Source organism: Saccopteryx leptura, chromosome 2 (assembly GCF_036850995.1).
Source record: "Saccopteryx leptura isolate mSacLep1 chromosome 2, mSacLep1_pri_phased_curated, whole genome shotgun sequence".
Classification (NCBI taxonomy): domain Eukaryota; kingdom Metazoa; phylum Chordata; class Mammalia; order Chiroptera; family Emballonuridae; genus Saccopteryx; species Saccopteryx leptura.
The window spans coordinates 102,951,085-102,975,927 of NC_089504.1; positions in this window are offsets into that span (position 1 = coordinate 102,951,085).

Below are 24,843 nucleotides of genomic sequence, written 5' to 3' on the forward strand. Positions count from 1 at the left end.
TAGCTGGCTCATGTATGTACAAGCCCTGGGCCTCCCTGGCAGGAACCTGGCACAGACCAGTGGGAGACACTGCCCATGACTGGCTCTCAGCAACCTTCTTGGAGCTAGATGCAATTCAGAGTCTGTGGCTGCCTCTGCTGGGCCCAGGTGCATATGAAAATACCAGCTGCACTCTTAGGCTGGCTTTTACCCACTCTGGGCCTGGGGGAAGGTCCACTTAAAAGGCCAAGGTTCCCTGAGTCCTGCCTCCTGCAGCCTCTGTCTGCTTGTTGGACTCGGCTAGAGTCAAAAGCCTGCAGCAATTCTGGGATTAGGAAGGGTGGTGGGTGTGGCCCCACCGCTCAGCCCCTGGTGTCAGTCTGTCCAGAGTTTTTTCACAGACCTCAGTAAGTTGTGGTCCCAGGAGTCTGGTGGGTATGGCCTCTGAGACCTAGAAGTGTGGTCTGCCCACCCTCTGGATAGTTTCTACTGAGTCTCCCATGAGTTGGAAGCACCAGTCTTAAAGTCGAGAGTGTGTGGGGGAAAGCTTTGGCCTCAACACCAGAAAATTGAGTCACTGATGCACCCCTTGCTTCCTAGCCTCTCAGAACAGACCTATCACCATGACTGCGGCAGGAGAGACTCCTGAGGGCAGAAATCCATTGCTTTTCCTTTGGCTGATGCAGCTCAGAGGGGACTGCTCCACCCAAAAAGATGGTGACTGCAGTACTGGAGAATGACTCAGCACAGGGGTTTCAGTGCCCATCCTCCACAGTGTCTCTCCTGGGACTCCAACTTTAGACTTTCCTCATGCAACTCTAGTCCTCTTAGCTCTCCCTCCACTGAAGTCCCAGGTAAGTGGCTGTGAACAAGATTTTTCATGTGAGCCCTTTAAGACAGAGCCTGCATCACCAAGAGCTCCATCTCCTTCTCACAGACAGAAACCCTTCTCTTTTCACCTACAAATGCTGTGTGGGTGCCTCCTCTAGGCTCTGGGGCTCGAGGCTGGGGCTCCAGGCCTGGCACTGAGGACTCACACCTTTTAGGGCAGGGGTCTCAAACTCAACTCAGCATGTGGGCCGCAGAGCAAGATCACAGCCGTTCTGCGGGCCGCACTAGGTCTACAAAAGGCAACTGTTACGCAACACTTTTCAGTGTCACAAAACTACCAGAAACTGTAGTTCGTGGATTAGTCTGCAGGCCGCACAAAATTGTTCGGTGGGCCGCATGCGGCCCGCGGGCTACGAGTTTGAGACCTCTGTTTTAGGGCAACCCTCCCCAGTGAGATTCTCTTCAGACCCTTAGCTGCAGCTCACTCCTGGGAGCAGGGCAGCCCTACCACATCTCCACCCTTCTGACCAATCTTGGTGTTGCTTCTTCTGTGATCCTTGGTTATAGACTTCTCTTCATTTAGTCCAGAATTGGTTTTTTAAGATGATTGTTCTTAAATTAAGTTGTAATCCAATTTGGTTTTGGAAAGTGGCAGTTGGAACGTCTGCTTACTCTGTCGCCATCTTGGAATTTCAAGATTTGAGAGTTTTAAACGTATTCTTGGATATATGTTCTTTGTCAGATATATGATTTAAAGATATTTCTCACTATGAGCTTTATTCTTATAAAAGTGTTTTCACAGAGCAAACGTTTGTCTTTTTTTAAGAATTGTTGTTCTGGTGTCATAGCTAAGAATCCTTTGCATACCCCTATGTCACAAATTTTTTCTTGTTTTTTCTTAAATATTGTTTTACATTTAAAGTTTTATAGTTAAAACTTTATATTTAAATTTAGCTCTTAATTGATTTAGATTAAATTGTAGTATAATTACAATTATGCTAATGTAGTAAGGTGTGAGGTTTAGCTTAAGGTCCTTTTTTTTGCCTATGGAATATGCTTTGTTTGGCACTATTTGTTGAAAGGATTTGTATAGGATATTATGCAACATTATAATTGATTTTTTGTGAGATGACTATTATTTTATGAGATTTAGTCTTTGAATTTTTTTTGTTGTTGTTGTTGGTAACATGGAGTTTTCTAGGTAGCTATCCAGTAGTGTCCAAATAAAGATAGTATTTCTCCTTTCCATTTGTCTAGACCAGGGGTCGGGAAACTATGGCTTACTAGCCAGATGTGGCTCTTTGGATGGCTGCATCTGGTTCACAGACAAATCTTTAATAAAAAGAATAATAACGTTAAAAATATAAAACATTCTCATGTATTACAATCCATTCATTTCCTACTGCTTATGTTCATGGTTGTGGATGGCTGGAGCCAATCACAGCTGTCCTCTGGGACATCAAATTTTTATTTGATAATGCATTATGTACATGGGTCATTGTATGGCTCTCATGGAATTACATTTTAAAATATGTGGCGTTCATGGCTCTCTCGGCCCTTTTTGTTCCCGACCCCTGGTCTAGACAATATTATAACTTTTATTTATACTGTCAAGTACATGTTTAAAAAATTAAGATGAGAGAAAGTCTGTCATATTTACCCAGATATTAATAATTTCTTCATTTTTTATGTTATCTGGTGTCATCTGGCCTCAAATCATTTCTGTTTAAATAATACCCCTTTGCACTTCTTTTAGGATAAAATCTGATGACTATGCATGCTCTTAGTTTTTCTTAATGAGATATTGTTTTTATTTCACCTTTAATCTTAAGTATATTTTCACTGGAACACTGGAATTAAACTTTGAATCAAGTCTTTTTACACTTTTTAAATTATAAAATTTTTTCCCTCACTTTATTCTGGCCTTTAGGACTTCATGGTTTTTAATAAAAAAATCTTTATTCATGTAAGTTATTGTTTCCTTAAAAGTGATATGGATTTTCTCTTGCAGCTGTCAAGCATTTTTATTGACTTCAATTTTCAAAAGTTTGATTAGCACATGACTGATATAGCTTAGCTTGAGTTTTGCCTATTTGAGAGTTTCTTTTAATATATATTAATAAATATAATATCAATTATATATTTATATTAATAATATTATTTATTATATTAATATATATTATAATATATATTTAAGTTAGAGGAGGGGAGACAGAGAGACAGACTCCCACAAGTGCTCAGACCAGGATTCACCCTGGCAGATCTGTCTGGGGTGGATGCTCTATCTCAGTGGCCCCCAACCCCCGGGCCATGGACCAGTATCAGACCATGGGCCATTTGGTACTGATACACAAAGAAAGAATAAATAACTTAAATCATTTTCATTTTATTTATATTTAAGTCTGAATGATGTTTTTTAATTTTTTTTATTATAAATTTATAAAAATTTATAAAATTTTTTTTATCTTGTCATTCAATTATGTTGCATACCCATCACCCAAAGTCAGATTGTCCTCCATCACCTTCTTTCTAGTTTTCTTTGTGCCCCTCTCCCTCTACCTCCTCCTCTCCCTCCTTCCCCCTCCCTCCTGTAACCAAAATACTCTTGTCCATGTCTCTTAGTCTTGTTTTTATGTCCCACCAAAGTATGGAATCATGCAGTTCTTGTTTTTTCCTGATTTACTTATTTCACTCCATATAATGTAATTAAGATCCCAGCATTTTGTTGTAAATGATCCGATGTCATCATTTCTTATGGTTGAAGGGTATACCATAGTTTATATGTGCCACATCTTCTTTATCCAGTCTTCTACTTTTTTTTTTACAGTGATTAAAGCCTTTAAACAAACTCTTGACCAATATAGCAAAAATCCATAAAAGAGTAGTGTCCTTAACATGTTCACCAAGTCCAAGTTGGCACCAACACCATTCCAAATCCCTGCAAATGCAACCCAACCCCAGAGCAGTCTGTTAGGAGCTGTCACAAGGAGCAGGAGTCCAGGAAAAGTCCACATCCAGGAAAAGTCCACATGGCACTGGAATTGTTGTCAAATTCTATACTTTGCAGCTCACGTCCAAGTCCCAATGACTGCTGCTTCTAGCTAGTAATGATTCAGGTAGACTGGAAAAGCCATCTGCTGCATGTGTGGAGTTAGAGTTTCTGTTCTCCTCTGCCTGGAGAGATGAGACCAGGTTGCTTTTCCCTGGAGCTCTGCAACTGTGGCGTGGTAAAGAGAACCTTGGGATGTATTATTTTAAAAAAATGGCCAGATTCCCTCTGTTACATCTGCCTAAGACTCACTCCTGATGCTTGTCTCAGTCATGTGATATGTTGCCACTAAAATTAAACCCATAAACTAGCAAAATGAGTGAAAAACAAAATTCCATCGAAAGTTTTTTTGCAAAGTAGAAAAGGGCCAGTGAGGAGACAGAAGAAGAACCTACGACCTTGAAGAAAAAGAAGGCTTCATTTAAGAGACAATACCAGGAGTCCTACTTGAAGCATGGATTTATCTCTGGTGATTCTCGTGCACCAAGGCCGCTCTGCATAATATGTGGTGACTGGCTAAGTAATGAGGCAATGAAGCCTTCAAAACTGCTTTGCCACTTGGAGACCAAGCAACCTACTTTAAAATACAAGCCTTCTGAGTATTTTGAAAGAAAAAAGCATAAACAAGAAGGACAGAAACAATTACTGGTGGCCACTACATCAATAAATGCCAGTGCACTGAGAGCATCATACTTGGTGGCTAATTGCATTACTAAGGCTAAGAAACCATTCACGACTGGTGAAGAATTGATCCTTCCAGCTACTAAAGACATTTGTCGTGAACTTCTAGGAGAGGCTGCAGTTAAAAAGATAGCACAGCCCTGGCCGGTTGGCTCAGTGGTAGAGCGTCGGCCTGGCGTGCAGAAGTCCCGGGTTTGATTCCCGGCCAGGGCACACAGGAGAAGCGCCCATCTGCTTCTCTACCCCTCCCCCTCTCCTTCCTCTCTGTCTCTCTCTTCCCCTCCCGCAGCCAAGGCTCCACTGGAGCAAAAATGGCCCGGGTGCTGGGGATGGCTCCTTGGCCTCTGCTCCAGGTGCTAGAGTGGCTCTGGTTGCAACAGAGCAATGCCCCGGAGGGGCAGAGCATCGCCCCCTGGTGGGCAGAGCGTCACCCCCTGGTGGGCGTGCCAGGTGGATCCCGGTTGGGCGCATGCGGGAGTCTGTCTGACTGTCTCTCCCCATTTCTGGTTTCAGAAAAATACAGAAAAAAAAAAAAAAAGCACAGATACCTCTTTCGGCTACCACCGTCACACGGCGCATTGAGGAAATAGCAGAGGACATTGAATCACAATTGTTGGAAAGGATTAATAAATCACCATGGTACGCTCTCCAGGTTGACGAATCTACAGATATTGACAAGAATGCAATGCTATTTGTTTACGTGTGTTATCTTTATCAAGAGGATGTGCATGAGGATATGTTATGTGCACTATCATTGCCAACCAAAACCACAGCTGCAGAACTAGCAGAACTATTTAAATCCCTGGATGACTATATATCAGGAAAACTGAAATGGTCTTTTTGTGTTGGCATATGCACAGATGGAGCTGCTGCCATGACTGGAAGGATGTCTGGTTTAACTACTTGGATTAAGGAGGTTGCACCTGAATGCGAGTCTATGCATTATGTCATTCACAGAGAAATGCTGGCCAGCTGAAATATACCACCGGAACTTAACATCATATTGAATGATGTCGTTAAAGTTATTAACCACATCAAAGCACACGCCCTTCACTCGCGCCTGTTCAAGCAGCTTTGTGAGGAAATGAACACTCCAGGCCTGGCACTGAGGATCCACACCTTTTAGGGCAACCCTCCCCAGTGAGACTCTTCAGACCCTTAGCTGCAGCTCACTCCTGGGAGCTACCACACTGCCCTACTACATCTCCACCCTTCTGACCAATCTTGATGTTGCTTCTTCTGTGATCCTTGGTTATAGACTTCTCTTCATTTAGTCCAGAGGTGGTTTTTTAAGATGATTGTTCTTAAATTAAGTTGTAATCCAATTTGATTTTGGAAAGTGGCAGTTGGAACGTCTGCCTACTCTTTCACCATCTTGGAATTTCTAGAGCACAGACACCTTCTCTTCTACACAGAAATAAGATGGTTATCCTGAGGGAGGTCCCTGACCAGAGTGTTTGAATTATGAGAGCCGCTGCAGAGATTTCTCTTAGAAAAAAGGTCACCACTAGCAGCACATTTCAGTGATGAGGAATGGGTCGCAAAACTCGCTTACTTGTGCAACATATTTAACCTCCTCAATGAACTCAATCGGTCACTTCATGGGAAAATGACAACTGTCTTCAGGTTGGCCGATAAAGTAGCTGCATTTAAAGCCAAACTGGCTTTGTGGGGACGACTTGTGAACAGGGGTATATTTGACATGTTTCAAACATTCGTGGGAATTTTGGAAGAGACTGAGCCCAAGCCTTCATTGTCCCAGCTGGTGCACGATCACCTGTATTTGCTTTTAAAAGAGTTTGAATGCTACTCCCCAACCACAAAAGACCCATGAATTGCCAAGGAATGGATCCGCGATCCATTTATCAACAAACCAGGTGAACCCAGTGTGTCTATGCAAGAAGAGGATCAACTACTGGAGATCGCAAATGACAGCGGCCTTAAAAATATGTTCGAGACTACAACTCTGCCGGTGTTCTGGATTAAAGTCATGGCAGAATACCCCGAGATCACCACAAAAGCACTAAAAACCTGTTGCCATTTCTGACATACTATTTGTGTGAAGCAGGATTTTCTGCAGTGACAGCAACCAAAACAAAATTACAGAATAAACTGGACATAAGCAACACACATCGGGTGTCATTGTCTCCCATTTCCCCTAAATGGGACCCTCTCATTGCAGAGAAACAAGCTCAGGGCTCCCACTGATTTAGCGTTATGGTTGTTGAGAGATAGGCTACTATCTCTCATTCTATATAAACATTATAATAAATAAATTAACTTACAATATTCATAACAATGGTGAGTTGTATTTTTCATGTACTTTATATTTGTTTTTGTGTTGTATTTTATTTTTAAGGCATGTTTAAATGTTACCATAGTGACTGGAAAGTGTTTGGAGGCAGAGAGGATGTTACTCATGTTATGTTGTTGGTGCGATATTAAGAGGATGCGTCTAATAAAGTTGCATACGAGTACACAGTGGATTCATGTTTATTTTTATTGTTGTAGGTTCATGATTGGTAGCAAGCCTGAACCTATCATATTACATATTGATATCAGACATGAAACATTGTCAGAATAACAAATTGAAATACAGCCTGAATAATGAGGACATGCTCGTTCCTCCTTTAACTTAGCCCAATAATTATCATAAGTTCGACAATTATATTTAAAAATATCACAGTTTTTACGCTGGTTGCATAATTTTATTTTGTGCATTTATCCGTCCCACCCTAAAGGCCGATCCATGAAAATATTTTCTGACATTAAACCGGTTCGTGGCCCAAAAAAGGTTGGGGACCACTGCTCTATCTCATCAACTGAGCTATTTTTAGATTCTGAGGCTGATGCTGGATCCAACCAAGCCACTGACTGAGAAACAGATGGTGGGTTCTTTTGTGTGCCCTGACTGGGGATGGAAACCAGGTCATCCGCAAGCTGAGCTAACACTCTATCCACTCAGCAAACGGCCAGGTCTGAGTTTTTTCTCAGCTTCTGAAATCTGTAACTCTATATCTTTAATCATATTTGAAAACTTTCAATATTTAAAAAAAAATTTTTTCCCTGTTCCACACTCGGTCTCCTTTCCTCCTAGAAGACTTTTGACATAAATATTAAACCTTTTAGTATTTTTCCATTGATTTATAAGGCTCTGTTAACTTTTGAAATGATTTCTTCTCTTTTGTTCAGATTGTCAACCTTCACCTTTACTGATATTTTTTGTCAGTTGTGTCCATTATGCTATTGAACTCATCCTGTGGATTTTTTATTGTGTTTACTTTATTTCAAAGTTCTAATACTTGCATTTGACTTATCATTGTACATTTTATTTTATTGTTTAAACTTTCTATTTTTCTTTAGTTCTTGGGAGATGGCTGTTATAGATGCTTTATTGTTTTTCTTTAGAGTCTCAACATGAGTATTATTTGGGATTTTAAATCTATTTTATTTTTTATTTATTTTAGTGTTTTATCTTATTAGTTGAGACTTTTCTGATTCTTCCTATGCTGAGTAATTTTGGATTGCATCCTGAACATTTGGACTATTATGCTATAATTATCTTGTTCTTGTTTGAATCCTACCACAAAATGCTGATTTTTATTTGTTTGTATGTTTGATGTAGACATTCCACCTTGTTAGTTTCAGTCTTGTCTGAGGGCTGAAACATGGACCTCATTTTTTATTACCACTTTATTGAGGTATTGTTGACACAAAAAGCTATACAAGTTTAATGTATATATCTTTATGAGTTTGGAGATAAGCAAACACTTATGAAACTATCGCCACAATCTATGCAAAGCAGATATCCATCACCTTCATAAATGTCTTTCTGTTCTCTTTACTTGTGTGTGTGGGTATGTGTTATATTATAAGAATACTTAATATAAGTTCTACCCTCTTTGTAAAATTTTAGGTATACAGTACATTACTATTAACTATAGGCACTATAGTATATAGTGGATGTCTAGTACTTATTCATCTTGTATAACTGTAGCTTTGTAGCTTTTAAAGGGCATTTTTGTGTTATTTTGGAATTGTCCCACATAAACATTACCAAGGGGGAGTCTGTTCCTCGATGGTGATTACTTTTTTAGAGTTCAGTTTTTAAAATCATTAACATTCTGTTTAGGGAAAGATCTGTGCAAGTGCAGCTTTGGACTGAACCCAGGAAATCAAAGACTTTTAAGAAGTTTCTTTCTGGAATTCCTTCTCTGCAATTGCCCTAACTCTTTCTGCATACCTAGGGCTTCATTACTTTAACTCTCTTGGTTCTCCATGCATTTTCTATGACTGCATCCACATCTAGAGCCAGCTATCAGGGTAAAGAGAGCAAAGATAAACAATGGGGCATCTCATGTTCTTGGGACTACGGCTCCTGTGGCCAGAGAGAAAGGTTCTTATTGCCCGGAATTTAAGGCAACTGCCTGAACACCACCGAATTTTTTGTTTCACTATCACCATAACCACTAAGCAGTCACTGCTTTACTGCTGGCTGAAGTGAGAGAGAACCAAAAAACAAACAAGCTAAGTAAAAATCTCCCCACTGTCTCTGACTATTAGGTTATTTCTTTTTTTATTTACTGAAAAGGACCACTTTCCTCAGAACATTTTCTTTCTGCACAGTTCTGGGTTTGGGGTTGTCATTGATTCTAGGCTAAATAATACCAAAGGAGAAAAATAAACAAAATGCAATTTACCACTGACCTGGTGGAATTACAAAGTCTAGTCTTCTTCTGCAATCAGCCTATCACCATAATAAATATGCTGAAGAGATTTTGTCTCATTATAGCACCAAGGAAAGTTGTGATTCATGTAATTACAAATTCTTAATTTTATGGATATACTGAATTTTCAAAATTTCTTAGTTTCAGTTGGTATTGGAAAGCTTAGATTCAAAGAATGTGACCTTTCATTTCCAATGTGCACATCGTGCATAGCTGCATTACTGTCTCCTTTTTATCTTGCTTTCTTGTTTTTCATTTTTTTACCTTCTTTATTTAAACAATATTATCTTATTATATTGTTGTTATGTTCTTTTGAGATTCTTTAAACAAACAGTATAAAAATAAAAATGTTTTCCCTAACCATTGTGTGGCAAGAACAGAGTGTTGCTAGATCTTTCCTAAAACAAGGTCTGGCTGGCTACATCTGAAGGATGTGATTAGCTGACAACTTCCACCTGTGAGCTTCCACCTTTGCTTTTGAGCTGATTCCGCGTATTTCTAAAGGCAATCCACAGCTAGTCTGTGGTATATGGGCTTAGGAACTTTTGACAAATGGGACGAAAACGTTAACAGAAAAGAAAATGTATCTGGATCAGCTAATATATCTAAAATTTCAAGAGCAGATAAAAGACAACTTAAAGCAGAGCAGTAGTAAACAATTATTAATGTGAGTTTCCCTGAATTGAAATGACTACATCTAAAATGGAAAGAGCTCAGAGAATTCAGGATGAATTAATGAGAAATAAAATAGAAATCAAAACCAAATAAAACACTAACCCTAGCATATCTTAGTAAAATTACTAAAGTCTAATTATAAAGAGAAAAATAGCTACATGCTTTCAGGCATAATGGACTATTGTTTAGTAACTTATTTACAATATTTGTCTGGTATTATAAGTTTGACAATTTTTAAATAATATTCACAGGTGACTGAAAGTAAATGATTGAAACCAAATTATTCAATATTTCACAAAGGTATCTCTGGTCAAGAGAAAAGAAAAATCTGTGCAAGAATTTGACCTCACACAAGCACTACCTCTGAGAAAAACACTTGAAAAAAATAATTTTAATCACATTTCAAGTGAAGCAAAACATGTCCCCAAAATATGAAAAAATAATAGGAAAAACTAGTGTTTAGATATCATAGAAACATGCTAATTAATATGTCTTAAAATAGAAGTTATACTAAGTAACATTGTAATAATAGACAACCTAAAATGAATAAAAGTTTTAACAAAATTTGAGAGTTTGGGGGTAGGAAGAGTAAGTAAAATGTTTTCAAAATCTCATGAAAGATTGTGAAGGAAAGGGAAGGTTATACCGGAGAGAGAAGTAAAATGATTAAAATGATCAGCTTGCTGGAATGGGGAAAGTGCAATGGAAAACAACTGAGAAAGAGAATTAAACTATCAATGAAACTTAAGATACAGTAAAACAACTAGCAATGTAAAGAAGAAAAATAAATGTTAAAAAATGGTAGCATAAGAAATAAGAAAAGAGAATAGAAAATGATTTTAAAAAGTGATGAATATAAAGGTAGGCATAGGTTAAATTGTCATACCTAATAACATTTCATACCTATCATATATAATGTGGATAGATTTAATTCTCCTTCTCTGATGCAATCTCATATTGAGTTAAAAAAATAAATCAAGTAAATACTGTTTCCAAAACTAGAACATATTTAGATGAAGAAGTAAAGTAAGGTTGAAAATAATTTTCAAAGAAATACAAATAAATCAAAATGAGCACAAATATAGGAATATTTATATTAGATATTGAAAATTAAGAATAAAGACCTAGGAGAGCACTGTTAAGCAGATATAGACATCATAAATATGTCCTTGATTGATTCCACAGTAAAATAAATTAACATCATCATAGAGGGATAGAAGAGAAAGGGGAATTAAAAGAGAGGAAAGAAGGAATAGCAAAAGGAGAAGAAAAGGAGAAAATTAACTTTTTCAAAAAGACAATATACATATATTATATAAGTATCTTGCAGCATGAGCTATCAGTAAAGTATCTCAATTTGTTGCTGTAAGGAAAACTTAGAAGTTAAGATTTGATCATTTATATAGGCTACATATTATTGTTATAATCTAATAAAATTATACATGACAACAAAAAAGTGTGTCAAGAAACATCTTAACTACTTGCAAATTTGGTAAAAGATACCTTGACCCTAGAATCAAATAATACAATTAACTAATATAATTTCAGACTATTGAGAAAGCAATAAAAAGGAATACATTTTTTTGCTCATACATATGAAATGGAGTAAATGCTTTAGGATAAAAAGTTCATAGCTATCTATGATTCATAAAGAAGAAAGAACAATTTGCAAAGAATGAGGAATTATCCTTTGAGTTTAACTAAACAAAAACAATAAAAATAAAAAAGTTAAAATTCCTAAGTGTTTCAATAACTAATAAAATTGATGAGCTCTCAGCAACTTAAGTAAAAAAAGAATTAAATATATAAGTAATTTTAGAAAAACAGGTTAAGCTCTTTTAAAGAAAATACTACATGTGACATCATAAGAAAAATGTATGATTGCTTAGAGATGTAAATCATCTGATTCAAGTAGAGATGAAAAGTTTGAACAATTACATTCATAAAAATTAAGAAAATTAATTAATATATATTAAAAATTATTTCTAGTTGGATTATTCAGAATTTTACCTGACTTTAAAAAATTAGTTGAATTTCTGGGTTCTCTGCTCTGTTCCATTGATTTGTATGCCTGTTCTTATGCTGGTACCAGGCTGTTTTGAGTACAATGGCCTTGTAGTATAACTTGATATCAGGAAGTGTGATACGTCCCACTTTATTCTTCATTTTCAAGATTGCTGAGGCTATTTGTGTTCTTTTTCGGTTCCAAAAGGAGAAATGCACCCCCATGTTTATGGCAGCATTGTTCACAATAGCGAAGATCTGGAAATAGCCCAAGTGTTTGTCAGTGGATGAGTGGATTAAAAAGCTTTGGTACATATATACTATGGAATACTACTCAGCCATAAGAAATGATGACATCGGATCACTTACAATAACATGGATGGACCTTGATAACATTATACTGAGTAAAATAAGTAAATCAGAAAAAACTAAGAACTATATGATTCCATACATAGATGGGACATAAAAATGAGACTCAGAGACATGGACAAGAATGTGATGATAACGGAGGGGGGGGGAGGAGCACAAAGAAAACCAGATAGAAGGTGACAGAAGACAATTTGACTTTGGGGGAGGGGTATGCAACATAATCAAATGTCAAAATAATCTGGAGATATTTTCTCTGAACATATGTACCCTGATTGTCAATGTCACTCCATTAAAATTAATAAAAAAACCAACCCCCCCAAAAAACAAAAAAATAAAAAATTAATTCAATAATATTTAAATTCTCATAATCCATAGAAAAACATAAAATTTCAAAATTTATTTTTTAAAGCTAAGTGCCAATCATCTCCTCTAGGGAAACTTTGTTGATCACCTTTGTTTCAATAAATATTATAGTAAATTCAGGCTTCAGTAGTAGAGAATAACTAGCAATAAAATAAAGTCCACCACAGACTTTCATAAAAAATCTTAAACACAAGCCTCAAAAAAGACAAGCTGATTTAACTTTACTTATGTACCAACCACAAAAAAATTATGTAGTATTCAACATAAACTAAAATTTTACTAAAGATGAAAAAAGTAGAAAATGCAGTCTACATAACAGGATAAAATGATAGAAGAAAAAATCAGTGACTTTCAAGACATATCAATATAAAGTATCAAAAATAAAGTTTAGACCTTGGCTGAGTGGCTAAGTTGGTTAGAGCATCATCCCAATACACCAAGGTTTCTGGTTTGATCCCCTGTCAGGGCACATATAAGACTCAATCAGGCCCTGACTGGTTGGCTTAGTGGTAGAGTGTCATCCAGGTATGTGGATGTCTCTGGTTCAATTCAGGGCACACAGATAAGTGATCATCTGCTTCTCCATCCCTCCCTCTCCGACTCCCTGCCCCATCCAGCAACCATGGCTCCACTGGCTCAAGGGCCTGCGCACTGAGAATGGCTCCTTGGACTCTGCCTCAGGCACTAAATAATAGCTCAGTTGTGTAGTAACCAAGCAATGGCCCCAGATGGGCAGAGCATCACCCCTATTGCCAGGTGGATCCCAGTAGGGGCACATGCAGGAGTCTGTCTCCCTACCTTCCCTGCTCTCACTTAATTAGAAAAAAAGACTTAATCAATGAATGCATAAATAAGTGGCACAATAAGTTGATATCTTTCTCTCTCAAATTAATAACAAAAATTTTTTTTAAAGAAACTGAAGTTCAGAGAAATAAAACAGTGGAAAAAAATGCATTCTTTAGTGACCTGTGGAACTATATGAAACACCATAAGAAAGCTATTTGTAGACTCAGAAGGTGGGTTGCAGAAAAAAAATTTTTTAAATAATCACTGGTGAGAATTTCTTCATCTATTTTTCTTTATAGCACTTGGATTAACCATGTGGCTTAGTGTCTTGGTTTTCTACTTTTCTTTACACTCATTTTAGTTTTAAACCTTCAGCTTTCTTAAGTTGTACAAGAAGAGTGTTATATTCTCGTAGTCAACTTGGTTTGCAAGCCCCAGTCAACTGGAGTTATTACCTTACCTTTCTGCTTTTAGAGAGGTTGCCATTATACTAAGAATATCTCTATGTTTGGAACTTTATTGAATGCTTGAAAAAGAAGACAACATAAATATTCTGTATTTTCCCTATGTAAATACATTTAATTCATAATTACACAGTCTTCCTAAGTAAACAGACCATACAAAGTTCAGTAGGCAAGAATTTACTAAAAAGAAACAAGTCAATTAAAAATGTGCACACACTTAAATCGACAATTCACTAGAAAAGATATCTGGATGATCACTAAGCACATAAAATGTTTTCATGATCATTATTTACAAAAGAAATACAAATCAAAATCATAAGTCTAAAAACACACCAAATAATGAAAAGTTGTGGAATAACTGGAGCTCCTATTAATGGTGGCAGTGTAAAATGTTACAGCCACTTTGGAAAAATGTCTGGAAATTGCTTACAAAATTAAAACTATACCTACTCTATGACCCTGCCATTCCAATCCTAAGTATTTACCCCATAAAAATGAAAACATGTGTCCACAAAATATTTGTACAAGAATGTTCATTGCAGCTTTATTCATAATAACTCAAAACTGGAAACATTTCATATGTCTATCAGTAGGAAGATGAATAAATATGTGTTGGCATATCAATAAAATGGAACACTATGTAGAAATAAGAAACTACTGGTGTATGCAACACCATGGGTTAATTTCAAATCTTTATTGAGTGAAAAAAAGGCTTAAACAAAAGAAGAATATTGTTTGATTCCATTTTTATGATATAAACAGGTAAATCTTATTTATAGTGGAAAAGTTTAGAATAACAATTGTTTTCATGTATGTTGGATAGATATTGATTTTAAAGGGCATTAGAGGAACTTCTGAAATGACGGTAATATTCTACATCTTGGTAGTACTATGAATTATACAGGTATTTCCATTTATCATGACTTAGCAAAAATATAGTCAGTATTATAGTATTTTTATTTAGAACAAAAGAGTTCATATGACAAATTTTATTACTTTTTACGCTTAGAATTTTATGACATGTATTAAGAATGTTTCTCAGCCCTGGTTGATTGACTCAGTAGTAGGGCATCTGCCCGGTGTGTGGAAGTCCTTGGTTCAATTGCTGGCAAGGGCACGCAGGAGAAGTGCCCATTGCTTCTCCACCCTCCCCCTCTCCTTCCTCTCTATTTCTCTCTTCCCCTCCTGCAGCCAAGGCTCCATTGGAGCAAAGTTGGCCCAGGCACTGAGGATGGCTCAATGGCTTCTGCCTCAGGCACTAGGAATGGCATGCCAGGTGGATCCCAGTCAGGCACATGCAGAAGTCTGTCTCTCTGCCTCACTGTTTCTCACTTCAGAAAAATACAAAAAAAAAAATTAAATAAATAAATAAAGAATGTTTCTCCCAGACCTTTATAATGATAAGAATCATTTAACTTATTTACTAAAAATATGAATTTCCGTTTTTTTATACAGAACAATCTGATTCACAAAATCTGGGTTGCAACTCATAATTTCTGTAATAGCTAGAAAATTATTTTAATCTGAGAAATTCTCCTTTAATAAATGTACAGCATCTGTCTTCAGGCTAATGCCAAAATTACAAGGCTCTCTGACCTGTACCAGTTGTCACCACAGGAATATACCTTTGCCATTTCAATTTCCTTTATCACTGATATTAAAAATCAATTTTCACAGTAATGTAGATATTTATAATAGATGTAGTTTTCATAGTCTTTATTTCAAAAAATGGCTTTTCTTTATACAAAATTATGGTATTAAAATAGATACTAAACTATGATTTTAAGAAATATTTTTAAAACCTCTAGGAAAACTTATTTCTCAACATTACTATGCAATTAGAAATAAAGTTTGATATAACTAATGTCAGAGTTTGGTAAAATCTGAACAATCAGGTGGCTTTAGTTCAACTGATCACTTTGTCTTTACTATAAAGAAGAGACACTAACAGTATTTGCCTATTAGTTTGGCATTGAATGAGAAATTCTACAAAAGGATCATTTTGTAAACAATAAATGATTCACAAGTATTAGTTGGATTGTTTTGGAATTTAGAAAATATATATATAATTTTGAGTAATAATGCATTAGAGTTGAACAAAATGTATATAGAATATAAACATTGTAAGCTTATATGCTTGGTCAGGAGCATCTTCTGACAAGCTTGAATATAAAGGTCATACCTTTGTTACTTTTCTCCCACAAGTTTGAGTCAGTGTGCGTGTGTGTGTGTGTATGTGTGTGTGTGTGTGTTTTACTAGTTTTTTCTTATGGTTTGGATTAGTTTTTTCTTACAGTTTACATGTGTTCATTCAAACAAGGGTGGGAGAAGGGAATCCATTCATTAAAATTCTCCACATTGTAAAGCATATACTCTGCTCTTTTTCACATTTACACTCAGGATGCTCCAATATGTTTTGATTGAACTTTCCTCAACCTCAGGACTCCAAATGCCCACTTTTCTTCCAGACACAAAAAGCTGGGAGTTGTCAAGAACACCTACATGTATGTGTGGTTTTTCTAAGTAACATCAAGTGTTCAGGTGGGAGCAGAGGTTTGCTTATTTATTATTGTCCAACATATACACATAAAATAATCTTTTTGAATGAAAGACAGAATTGAGCAGGCTATTTTGTTGTTAGGAGGAATTTACTGTTGCTATTAGAAAAAAGATAAATTTTGTGACTACGGACATTTTGCAATAATCATGGCAAGCAGTGTTTCTGGAGCAAATAAAATGTATCCTTTATGTTTAGTTTCTGCTATTCTGCTATTTATAAGATTCTCATTGCAACTTAATATATTTTTTTTAATTCTAAATTGAAAAGTTATGAGCCAAAAGGTAAAGCTTTTAATAAAACCACTTTTTATTTGCTTAAGTGGTTAAATAGCCAGTTTAATATATTCTATTTATACACCAATTAATCTATTTTCAAAGCATTAGTGTTTGAGAAATTCAGATGGATTCATTCTACCATGTTAGTTGAAAAACATTTATTAATGAAGGACAAATTACAAAGCAAATTGTTCATTCTTAATTTCAAATTGATTGGTCTGTTATCAATAAATAATTAATTAGGTTTACATTTTACATTGTGTTTTACAATAACTGTTAATTATATTTTTACAAAATGAGAATTACTACGTGGGAGGCAATGGACCAAAAACTGATTTTGAAGTAGAACAAATCTGCTATTTTAAAATTTTATTATATGAAGATATCAATTCTCAATTTTTCAATACCTGATTATTATATCATCTCAATGCATGATTACATATAAAGTGGTTCTAAACATAAAAACACACGAGGCAAAAAAAAATCACCTTTTAAAGGTATTTAAACTATAATACTATAAATTGAAACAATGCCTGTTCAAAATTTTAAAGAAAGAATAGCAGGGGTGAAAAATCAAATACATTTTACATATTTGCCTTTACGTAATTCCCTAATTCTTCTGTGAACTATTTATCTTATTTCTCACATAACTATGCATTCTGAGGAGTCAAATTAAACTGGGTGTTCATAATTATCAGAGTCATTTTTAATTAAAGAAAGCTTCTTATGTCATTTTAACTTTCAGGGTTTTTCTGTTCTTTGAATTATTATCAAAATAATCAGCTAAAATAATAATAAGGTATCACACTTCCTGATATCAAGTTATACAAGGCCATTGTACTCAAAACAGCCTGGTACTGGCATAAGAACAGGTATATAGATCAATGGAACAGAACAGAGAACCCAGAAATAAACCCACAGTTCTATGGACAACTGATATTTAACAAAGGAGGTAAGGAAATACAATGGAGTAAAGACAGCCTCTTTAACAAATGGTGTTGGGAAAATTGGACAGCTACCTGCAAAAAAAATGAAACTAGATCACCAGCTTACACCACTCACAAAAATAAACTCAAAATTGATAAAAGACTTTTAAATGTAAGGCGTGAAACCATAAGCATCTTAGAAGAAAACATAGGCAGTAAGCTCTCTGACATCTCTCGGAGCAATATATTTGCTGATTTATCTCCACGGGGAAGTGAAATAAAAGGATAAACAAATGGGACTATATCAAACTAAAAAGCTTTTGCACAGCTAAAGACAACAAGAACAGAATAAAAAGACAAACTACACAATGGGAGAACATATTTGACAATACGTCTGATAAGGGGTTAATAACCAAAATTTATAAAGAACTTGTAAATCTCAACACCAGGAAGACAAACAACCCAATCCAAAAATGGGCAAAAGAAATGAATAGACACTTCTCCAAAGAGGACATACAGATGGCCAATAGGCATATGAAAAAATGCTCAACATCATTAATCTTTAGAGAAATGCAAATTAAAACCACAATGAGATATCACCTCACACCAGCCAGAATGGCGCTCATCAACAAAACAACACAGAATAAGTGCTGGCGAGGATGTGGAGAAAAGGGAACCTTCCTGCATTGCTGGTGGGAATGCAGACTGGTGCAGCCACTGTGGAAGACAGTATGGAGATTCCTCAAAAAACTAAAAATCGAACTGCCTTTTGACCCAGCTATCCCACTTTTAGGAATATACCCCAAGAACATCATAGAACGGCTCCAAAAGGAGAAATGCACCCCTATGTTTGTGGCAGCATTGTTCACAATAGCGAAGATCTGGAAACAGCCCAAGTGTCCGTCAGAGGACGAGTGGATAAAAAAGCTTTGGTACATATATACTATGGAATACTACTCAGCCATAAGAAATGATGACATCGGATCATTTACAATAACATGGATGGACCTTGATAACATTATATGGAATGAAATAAGTATTGAATAAATCAGGAAAACCTAAGAACTATATGAATCCATACATGGATGGGACATAAAAATGAGACTCAGAGATATGAACAAGAATGTGATGGCAAGAGGGGTGGGGGGGGTGGGGGGAGGGGGGATGGGGCGAGGAAGGAGAGAGGGGTTGGGGGAGGGGAGGGGCACAAAGAAAACCAGATAGAAGGTGACAGAAGACAATTTGACTTTGGGGGAGGGGTATACAGAACAATCAAATGTCAAAATAATCTGGAGATGTTTTCTCTCAACATATGTACCCTGATTTATCAATGTCACTGCATTAAATTTAATAAAAAAAAGAAAGAAAGAAACAAACAAAAACAAAAACAAACAAAAAATAATATAATAAAAGCAGACAATTCTTTGAGTATTTTTGTGTGTATCATTGAATCATGGAGATGTAAATACATTGAGGTTATTTAAGGATTTCCTAAGCCTTTTGTTCCTTGTTTTAGTTTGGCTTATAATTTTTCTTACTCTGCTGGTATATATTCACATTATCTGGTCACATATGATGTATTTTTGTAAATAAATGAATGCTGTTAATTTCTTTAACCTTTATTCTGACTTTTGTTGTTAAAGTCCTCAAACTAGTCTTGGTATTCTTCTTAATAATTCTGTTTCTCTAGAGTTCAGAGTTCAGAATTTGTAGAATTTTGAAATGTCTGTCCTTTTAATTTTTTTAAAAATTTTGCCTTCTTTTTTCTTCTCATTAGTCATGCAGATTCTTCAAAAGCATTTTTTCCTTTCATAAAACCATTCTGAAATAAACTAAAACAAACTCAAAACTTAAAACAATGTTTTATGTTTCCTAAAATATATCCAATTCTTTTTAAATTTTGTTCTGCGTGACCTTGTGTTTTCTGTTTGTGTTTCCTTTGCTTATTTTACTTTTAGGAGAATGATTTTGACCAGAAACCAGAGCTACAGTCATCTTCTTTTGAAAAGTTAGACTATGGCTATTCCATATTTACTGTCTCTGCTCCCAAACTTCTGGTTCTTTTGTGACTGTGGCAATCAGACCCATGTTCCCACTATTCCACTGAAATCAGTTAAATCAAGGTCACTACTGAGCTCCATTTTGACAAATCTGGCATTTACGTCCTTGTCCTAAAATTACTGGACATCTTAGTGACATTCTACATAGTCAATCACTATACTCTTAGCTTTGTAGAAGACACTCCCAATCAGTATTTCTCTGTTCTTTTGTTTTTCTACTTATAAAGTTATATCTGGACTCATTGTTATTTGCTTAAAAACTAATACTTCCAACTTCTGCAGCAGCTAGGTAGGACCATGATGCTAGGTAGTTGCCATTAGGATGTCTGCAGAAGTAACCTGTACCTCTTCTAGGTCATGGCCATTTAAGGAATAGAAATGACCCCCCCTGCCACTTTCTTTCTTTCTTTTTTTCTTCTAGCTGGGAGATGATTGAAACAAGAGCTGACATATGGGCCCAGAGATGTAAGCCACATTGAGATTGATAAAACTGCCCTACAAGCCTAACTGTGAACCCCTGAACTAATTCATTAAAAACAGAGTTTTATTTATTCCAACATGTGTTCAGATCTTTGTTTTTTATTACACCTTAGCTTGCACTCTAATACAGATTTCTTCATTACACTTACATGGTAATTTATTCTGCTAGATTCCCTGCTATTTGGTCACTACTTCTATGCTTCCTTTATATTTTTTTCATTGATAAAAAAAATTAGCTAATACCCAAGATTCAGTTCTCATTCTTTCATATATATATGAAAAGACTTCATATATATATGGTCACAGACTTCTGTGGAATAGTTCCTCTTAAATTCCACCTAATGGTATTTTCATTTGTAAAATTACCAATCTCAAATGCAAGATGTGTTAAGAAAGAATCTTGATTTTTTCCCCCAAGTTTCCTCCTTTGTCATCTCATCTTCTTAGTAAATGGAAGTGCCAATCAGCAACATGCTTATATGTGAACCTTGCTCTTCTGTTTCTCTTTGAAATACCTTATTAACAACCCCTTTATCCCAGTTTTACTTTTACAACATTTCTTTGGGAAGCTGTGTGCCAAAGAACCAGTGTTAACCTCCCCTCTCCTGCAGAGATGACATTGCATTGTTGCATATCCCTGCTACTCTGTAGGTTTTGTGAGGCTGTGTGTGAAGTCTCTACCACATTGTAGTATATTTAGGCAAGACTGCACTATCCTACAGATGTGTGGAGTGAGCTGTGGTGTAGTTTTTTTGACACATAATACACATCGCAGCAGGAAAAATAAAAGTCATTTTCTTCTCTTACCCTGACCATTTGGTCTCTTTATTCCTTTCTTGATTTCCTGTGAAATTTTCTTTGTTAGCAAATCTCAAGATAGTTTTTAAATGCCAATCAGATTATGCTATTCTCCTGCTCCAAATCCTTCTGGAAACTGGATAAAATTAAATCTAAATTTCTTAGTGTGTCCTAGTGGGTTTTACATGAAATGTTTCTTGCCTTATGTTACTTTTTAAAATCTATACTGCTTTATAATCTCTACCACTGAGCTAACTGGCCAGGACTGATTTCTAGTCTTACATTAAATCTTTTTAAGTTTATGCTTGTGTATGGTGTGATTTTTGATGGATACATATTCATTGCCATTTTATTCTTTATACCTATGTTCCTCTTTCTTTTTTTGTTCCCTCTTCTTCTTAAAAGACTCTTTTACTCTTCTTTTAATACTGGTTTGGTCATAATGAACTCTTCTAACTTTTTATCTGGGAGGCTCTTTATTTCTCCTTCAACTTTAAAAGATAGCCTTACTTAATAAAATAGTCTTGATTGTAGGTCCTTAATTTTCAACACTTTAAATTTGCATTCCAATTCCTTCTGGCGAGAAATGCTTCAGTTGATTAATCAGCTGACAGTCTTATGGGAGTTCTTTATAAGTAACTAAGTGTCTTTCTCTTGTTGTTTTCCGGATTCTCTCTTTGTCGATAACCTTTGCCATTTTAATGATGATGTGTCTTGATGTTGGCCTCTTTGGGTTCATCTTGTTTGGGGCTTTCTGCACTTTCTGGACTTGTGTGTCTTTTTTCTTCACCAGGTTAAGGAAGTTTGCAGTTTTTATTACTACAAATACATTTTCAAACCCTTGTTCTCTCTCTCCCACTTTTGGTACTCTTATGATGACAAAGTTGTTACACTTCATGTTGTCACAAAGGTCCCTTAAAAATCCTCATTTAAAAAAAATTATTTTCTCCTTTGATTGTTTTTGCTACTTTGTCTTCCAAACACTGAGTCTTTGCTTCATTTGTCCTAGTCTTTATTCCTTCCAATGTATTATGCATTTCAGATATTGTATTCTTTGTTTATGACTTTTTTCATGGTTCCCATGTCATTTTTATAGTTTCTGTGTCCTTTTTCATGCTGTTGAGGTTCTCACTAAGTTAGTTGAGCATTCTTATAGACATTTTTTAAAACTCTATCTCTGATTAATTGCTTGCCTCCATGTTTTTAGTTTCTTTTCTGTTCTTTTATTTTTGGCATTTTTCTTTTTCTCTCCATTTTGACTGCCTTTGTGTAGATCTGCTTTGTTTCCCTTGTTGGTAGGGTGGCCTTATATAGTAAGTTTTCCATGGAACCCAGTATGGAACCCAGTGGTACAGTCTCTTTGATCACCTGAAGTGGATGATCCAGGAATGTTGTTTGTGTGCGTTATGTGAATCCACCTTTTGTAATTGAGTCTAGACTTCTATTGATCCATTTTTATGTGGGCTCAATACTCAAGCTGGCTGACTGAGGATTGACCAACCACAGTGTATGAGCTGCTGTGCAGATGCTGACCACATGAAGCAAAATTCAGCAGGATCTGAAGCCTGTCAAAATCTTCCTTGGATATGTTGCTTTGTGAAGATAGTTGGATTCAGCTCTGATGTTGTCTGAAGCTTGTCATTGAATGTGTCTGATCTGCAACCTTTTAGGGAGAACCCTGATGCAGGTCAATGACAGATGTTGCCTTTGACTGGCCCTGCGCAACCTATTTTTAGCTGCAATGTGATCCACAGTTTGTGCCTACTCTGCTGAGTTTTGCTGTGCTTGGAAGAGACAAAACTGTGCACTAAGGCTAGATGCCATCAGCTGGAAGCCTGAGGTCAGGTCAGCAAAAGTCTCTAGGCACCCTGAGATCTTCCTCGACCTGCTTCAGCCTGCAGCTTTATTTTAAGTTTAGTCACTGAAGAAACCTCTCCTGGTATTCAAGTTACATGAGGTAGGTTCTCAGGTAGTGGTGAGTGGTGTTTGCCAAACTGATACAAATTCAGACTCAGTGCCAGTGCTGGACCTGAGGCCACTCAGAGAGAGTTCCAGGATATACTTTTTCTAGCTGCCCTCCACCAGTTGCCTGCAGACTTTTGTGGTGGGGCGGAGACTCAGGGAGTCATCATGGTGAGACCAGCAGAGTTTATCAGGTGCACAGAAACTAAGATTTGAGCATAGGAAGGAAAGACTCTTTACTGGTCATTTGTGCAAGGCTCACACAATACAGTCTTTGTAAGATTATGTCTATACTTCATCCACAGGTCAGGGTCACCAGGCATCCAGAGTGTGCATCTACCAGGACACAGGAGAGTGGGACTGCCAGGAATACAGATAGTGGGGTTAGGAGATTTCCAGTGAGGGGGAAGGGCTAATTAGCTTCACGTGAAAGTGGGTGGAATGTCCTTTGCCCCTAAGTTAAAAAAATCAGTCATTGGCACCCCCTGATTCTGCATGAACTTCTATACCCTGCACCAGGCAGGTGACTCCTCAGTAGGATGCAAGTTATACAGGGAGGTGCAACAGGAAGTCCAAAGGGTGAGGCTATTGCATTCTACACAGCTGATGCCATAAGAAAGGGAATGTTCTACTAAAAAAGATGGGGTCTGCAGTGTGGGAGAGAGGCTCAGTACAAGGACCTTGGTGGCTGTCCTTCAGCCTTCTTCACAGAGCCACAAACTCCAGTCTTTACTCACATGACTCTTGTTCATCCTGCCCTACCTCTGCTGGAGCCCAGGGTGAATAACTGCAATAGAGATTTTGTGCATTGGCCCTGTAAGAAGGTGCCTGTATCTTTAGCTGACTCCTGGCAGACAAAATCCCCATTGATTTTCACAACCAAATGTTATGTGGGCACCTCTTTCTGGCTCTGGTGCTCTGGGTAGGTGAGCCTGGCATGGTTCCTCAGGAAGAACTTTAGCAGCTGAGATATTCTTCCAGAATCTCAGCCACTTCCCAAGGTAGCTGGGCCTTCCCTTTTTACATATTCACCCTTTCTTTCAGCATAGGTGTGGCTTCTGGAAATCCTTGTAACACTTCTGCTCAGTTAGTCTTCAGTTGGTTATCCAGGTTCATTGTTCTATATTTTAGTTGTAATTCCAATTTGGTCCTGGGAAGAAGTGAGTGTACCTTCCACCTATTCCACTGCCATCTTGAATGCTATCAATTTGCATACCTAATATATATATATGGAACCAGTGTATGTCTAGGCAATCACTTCCTTTTTGTTTCCACATATGATGAGTGTATGTTTTTACTTTTTTTTTTAAATGAGAAGAAGGGAAATAGACTCCCACATATGCCTCAACCAGGATCTACCCAGGAACCCTTGTCTTGGGACAATGGTCAAATCTCTGAGCTATCCTCAGAAACCAGAGCCAAAACTTGAAACAATTGAGCCGCTGGCTAAGAGAGAGGAGGGGGAGAGAGAGGGGAGCATGAGTAGATGGTCACTTTTCATGTGAGCCCTTACCAGGGATGAAACCCAGGGCATATGTTTTTACTTTTTTTTTTTTTTTGTATTTTTCTTAAGCTGGAAACTGGGAGAGACAGTCAGACAGACTTCCGCATGCGCCCGACCGGGATCCACCCGGCACGCCCACCAGGGGCGACACTCTGCCCACCAGGGGGTGATGCTCTGCCCCTCCGGGGCATCGCTCTGCCGCGACCAGAGCCACTCTAGTGCCTGGGGCAGAGGCCAAGGAGCCATCCCCAGCGCCCGGGCCATCTTTGCTCCAATGGAGCCTTGGCTGCGGGAGGGGAAGAGAGAGACAGAGAGGAAGGAGTGGGGGAGTGGAGAAGCAAATGGGCGCT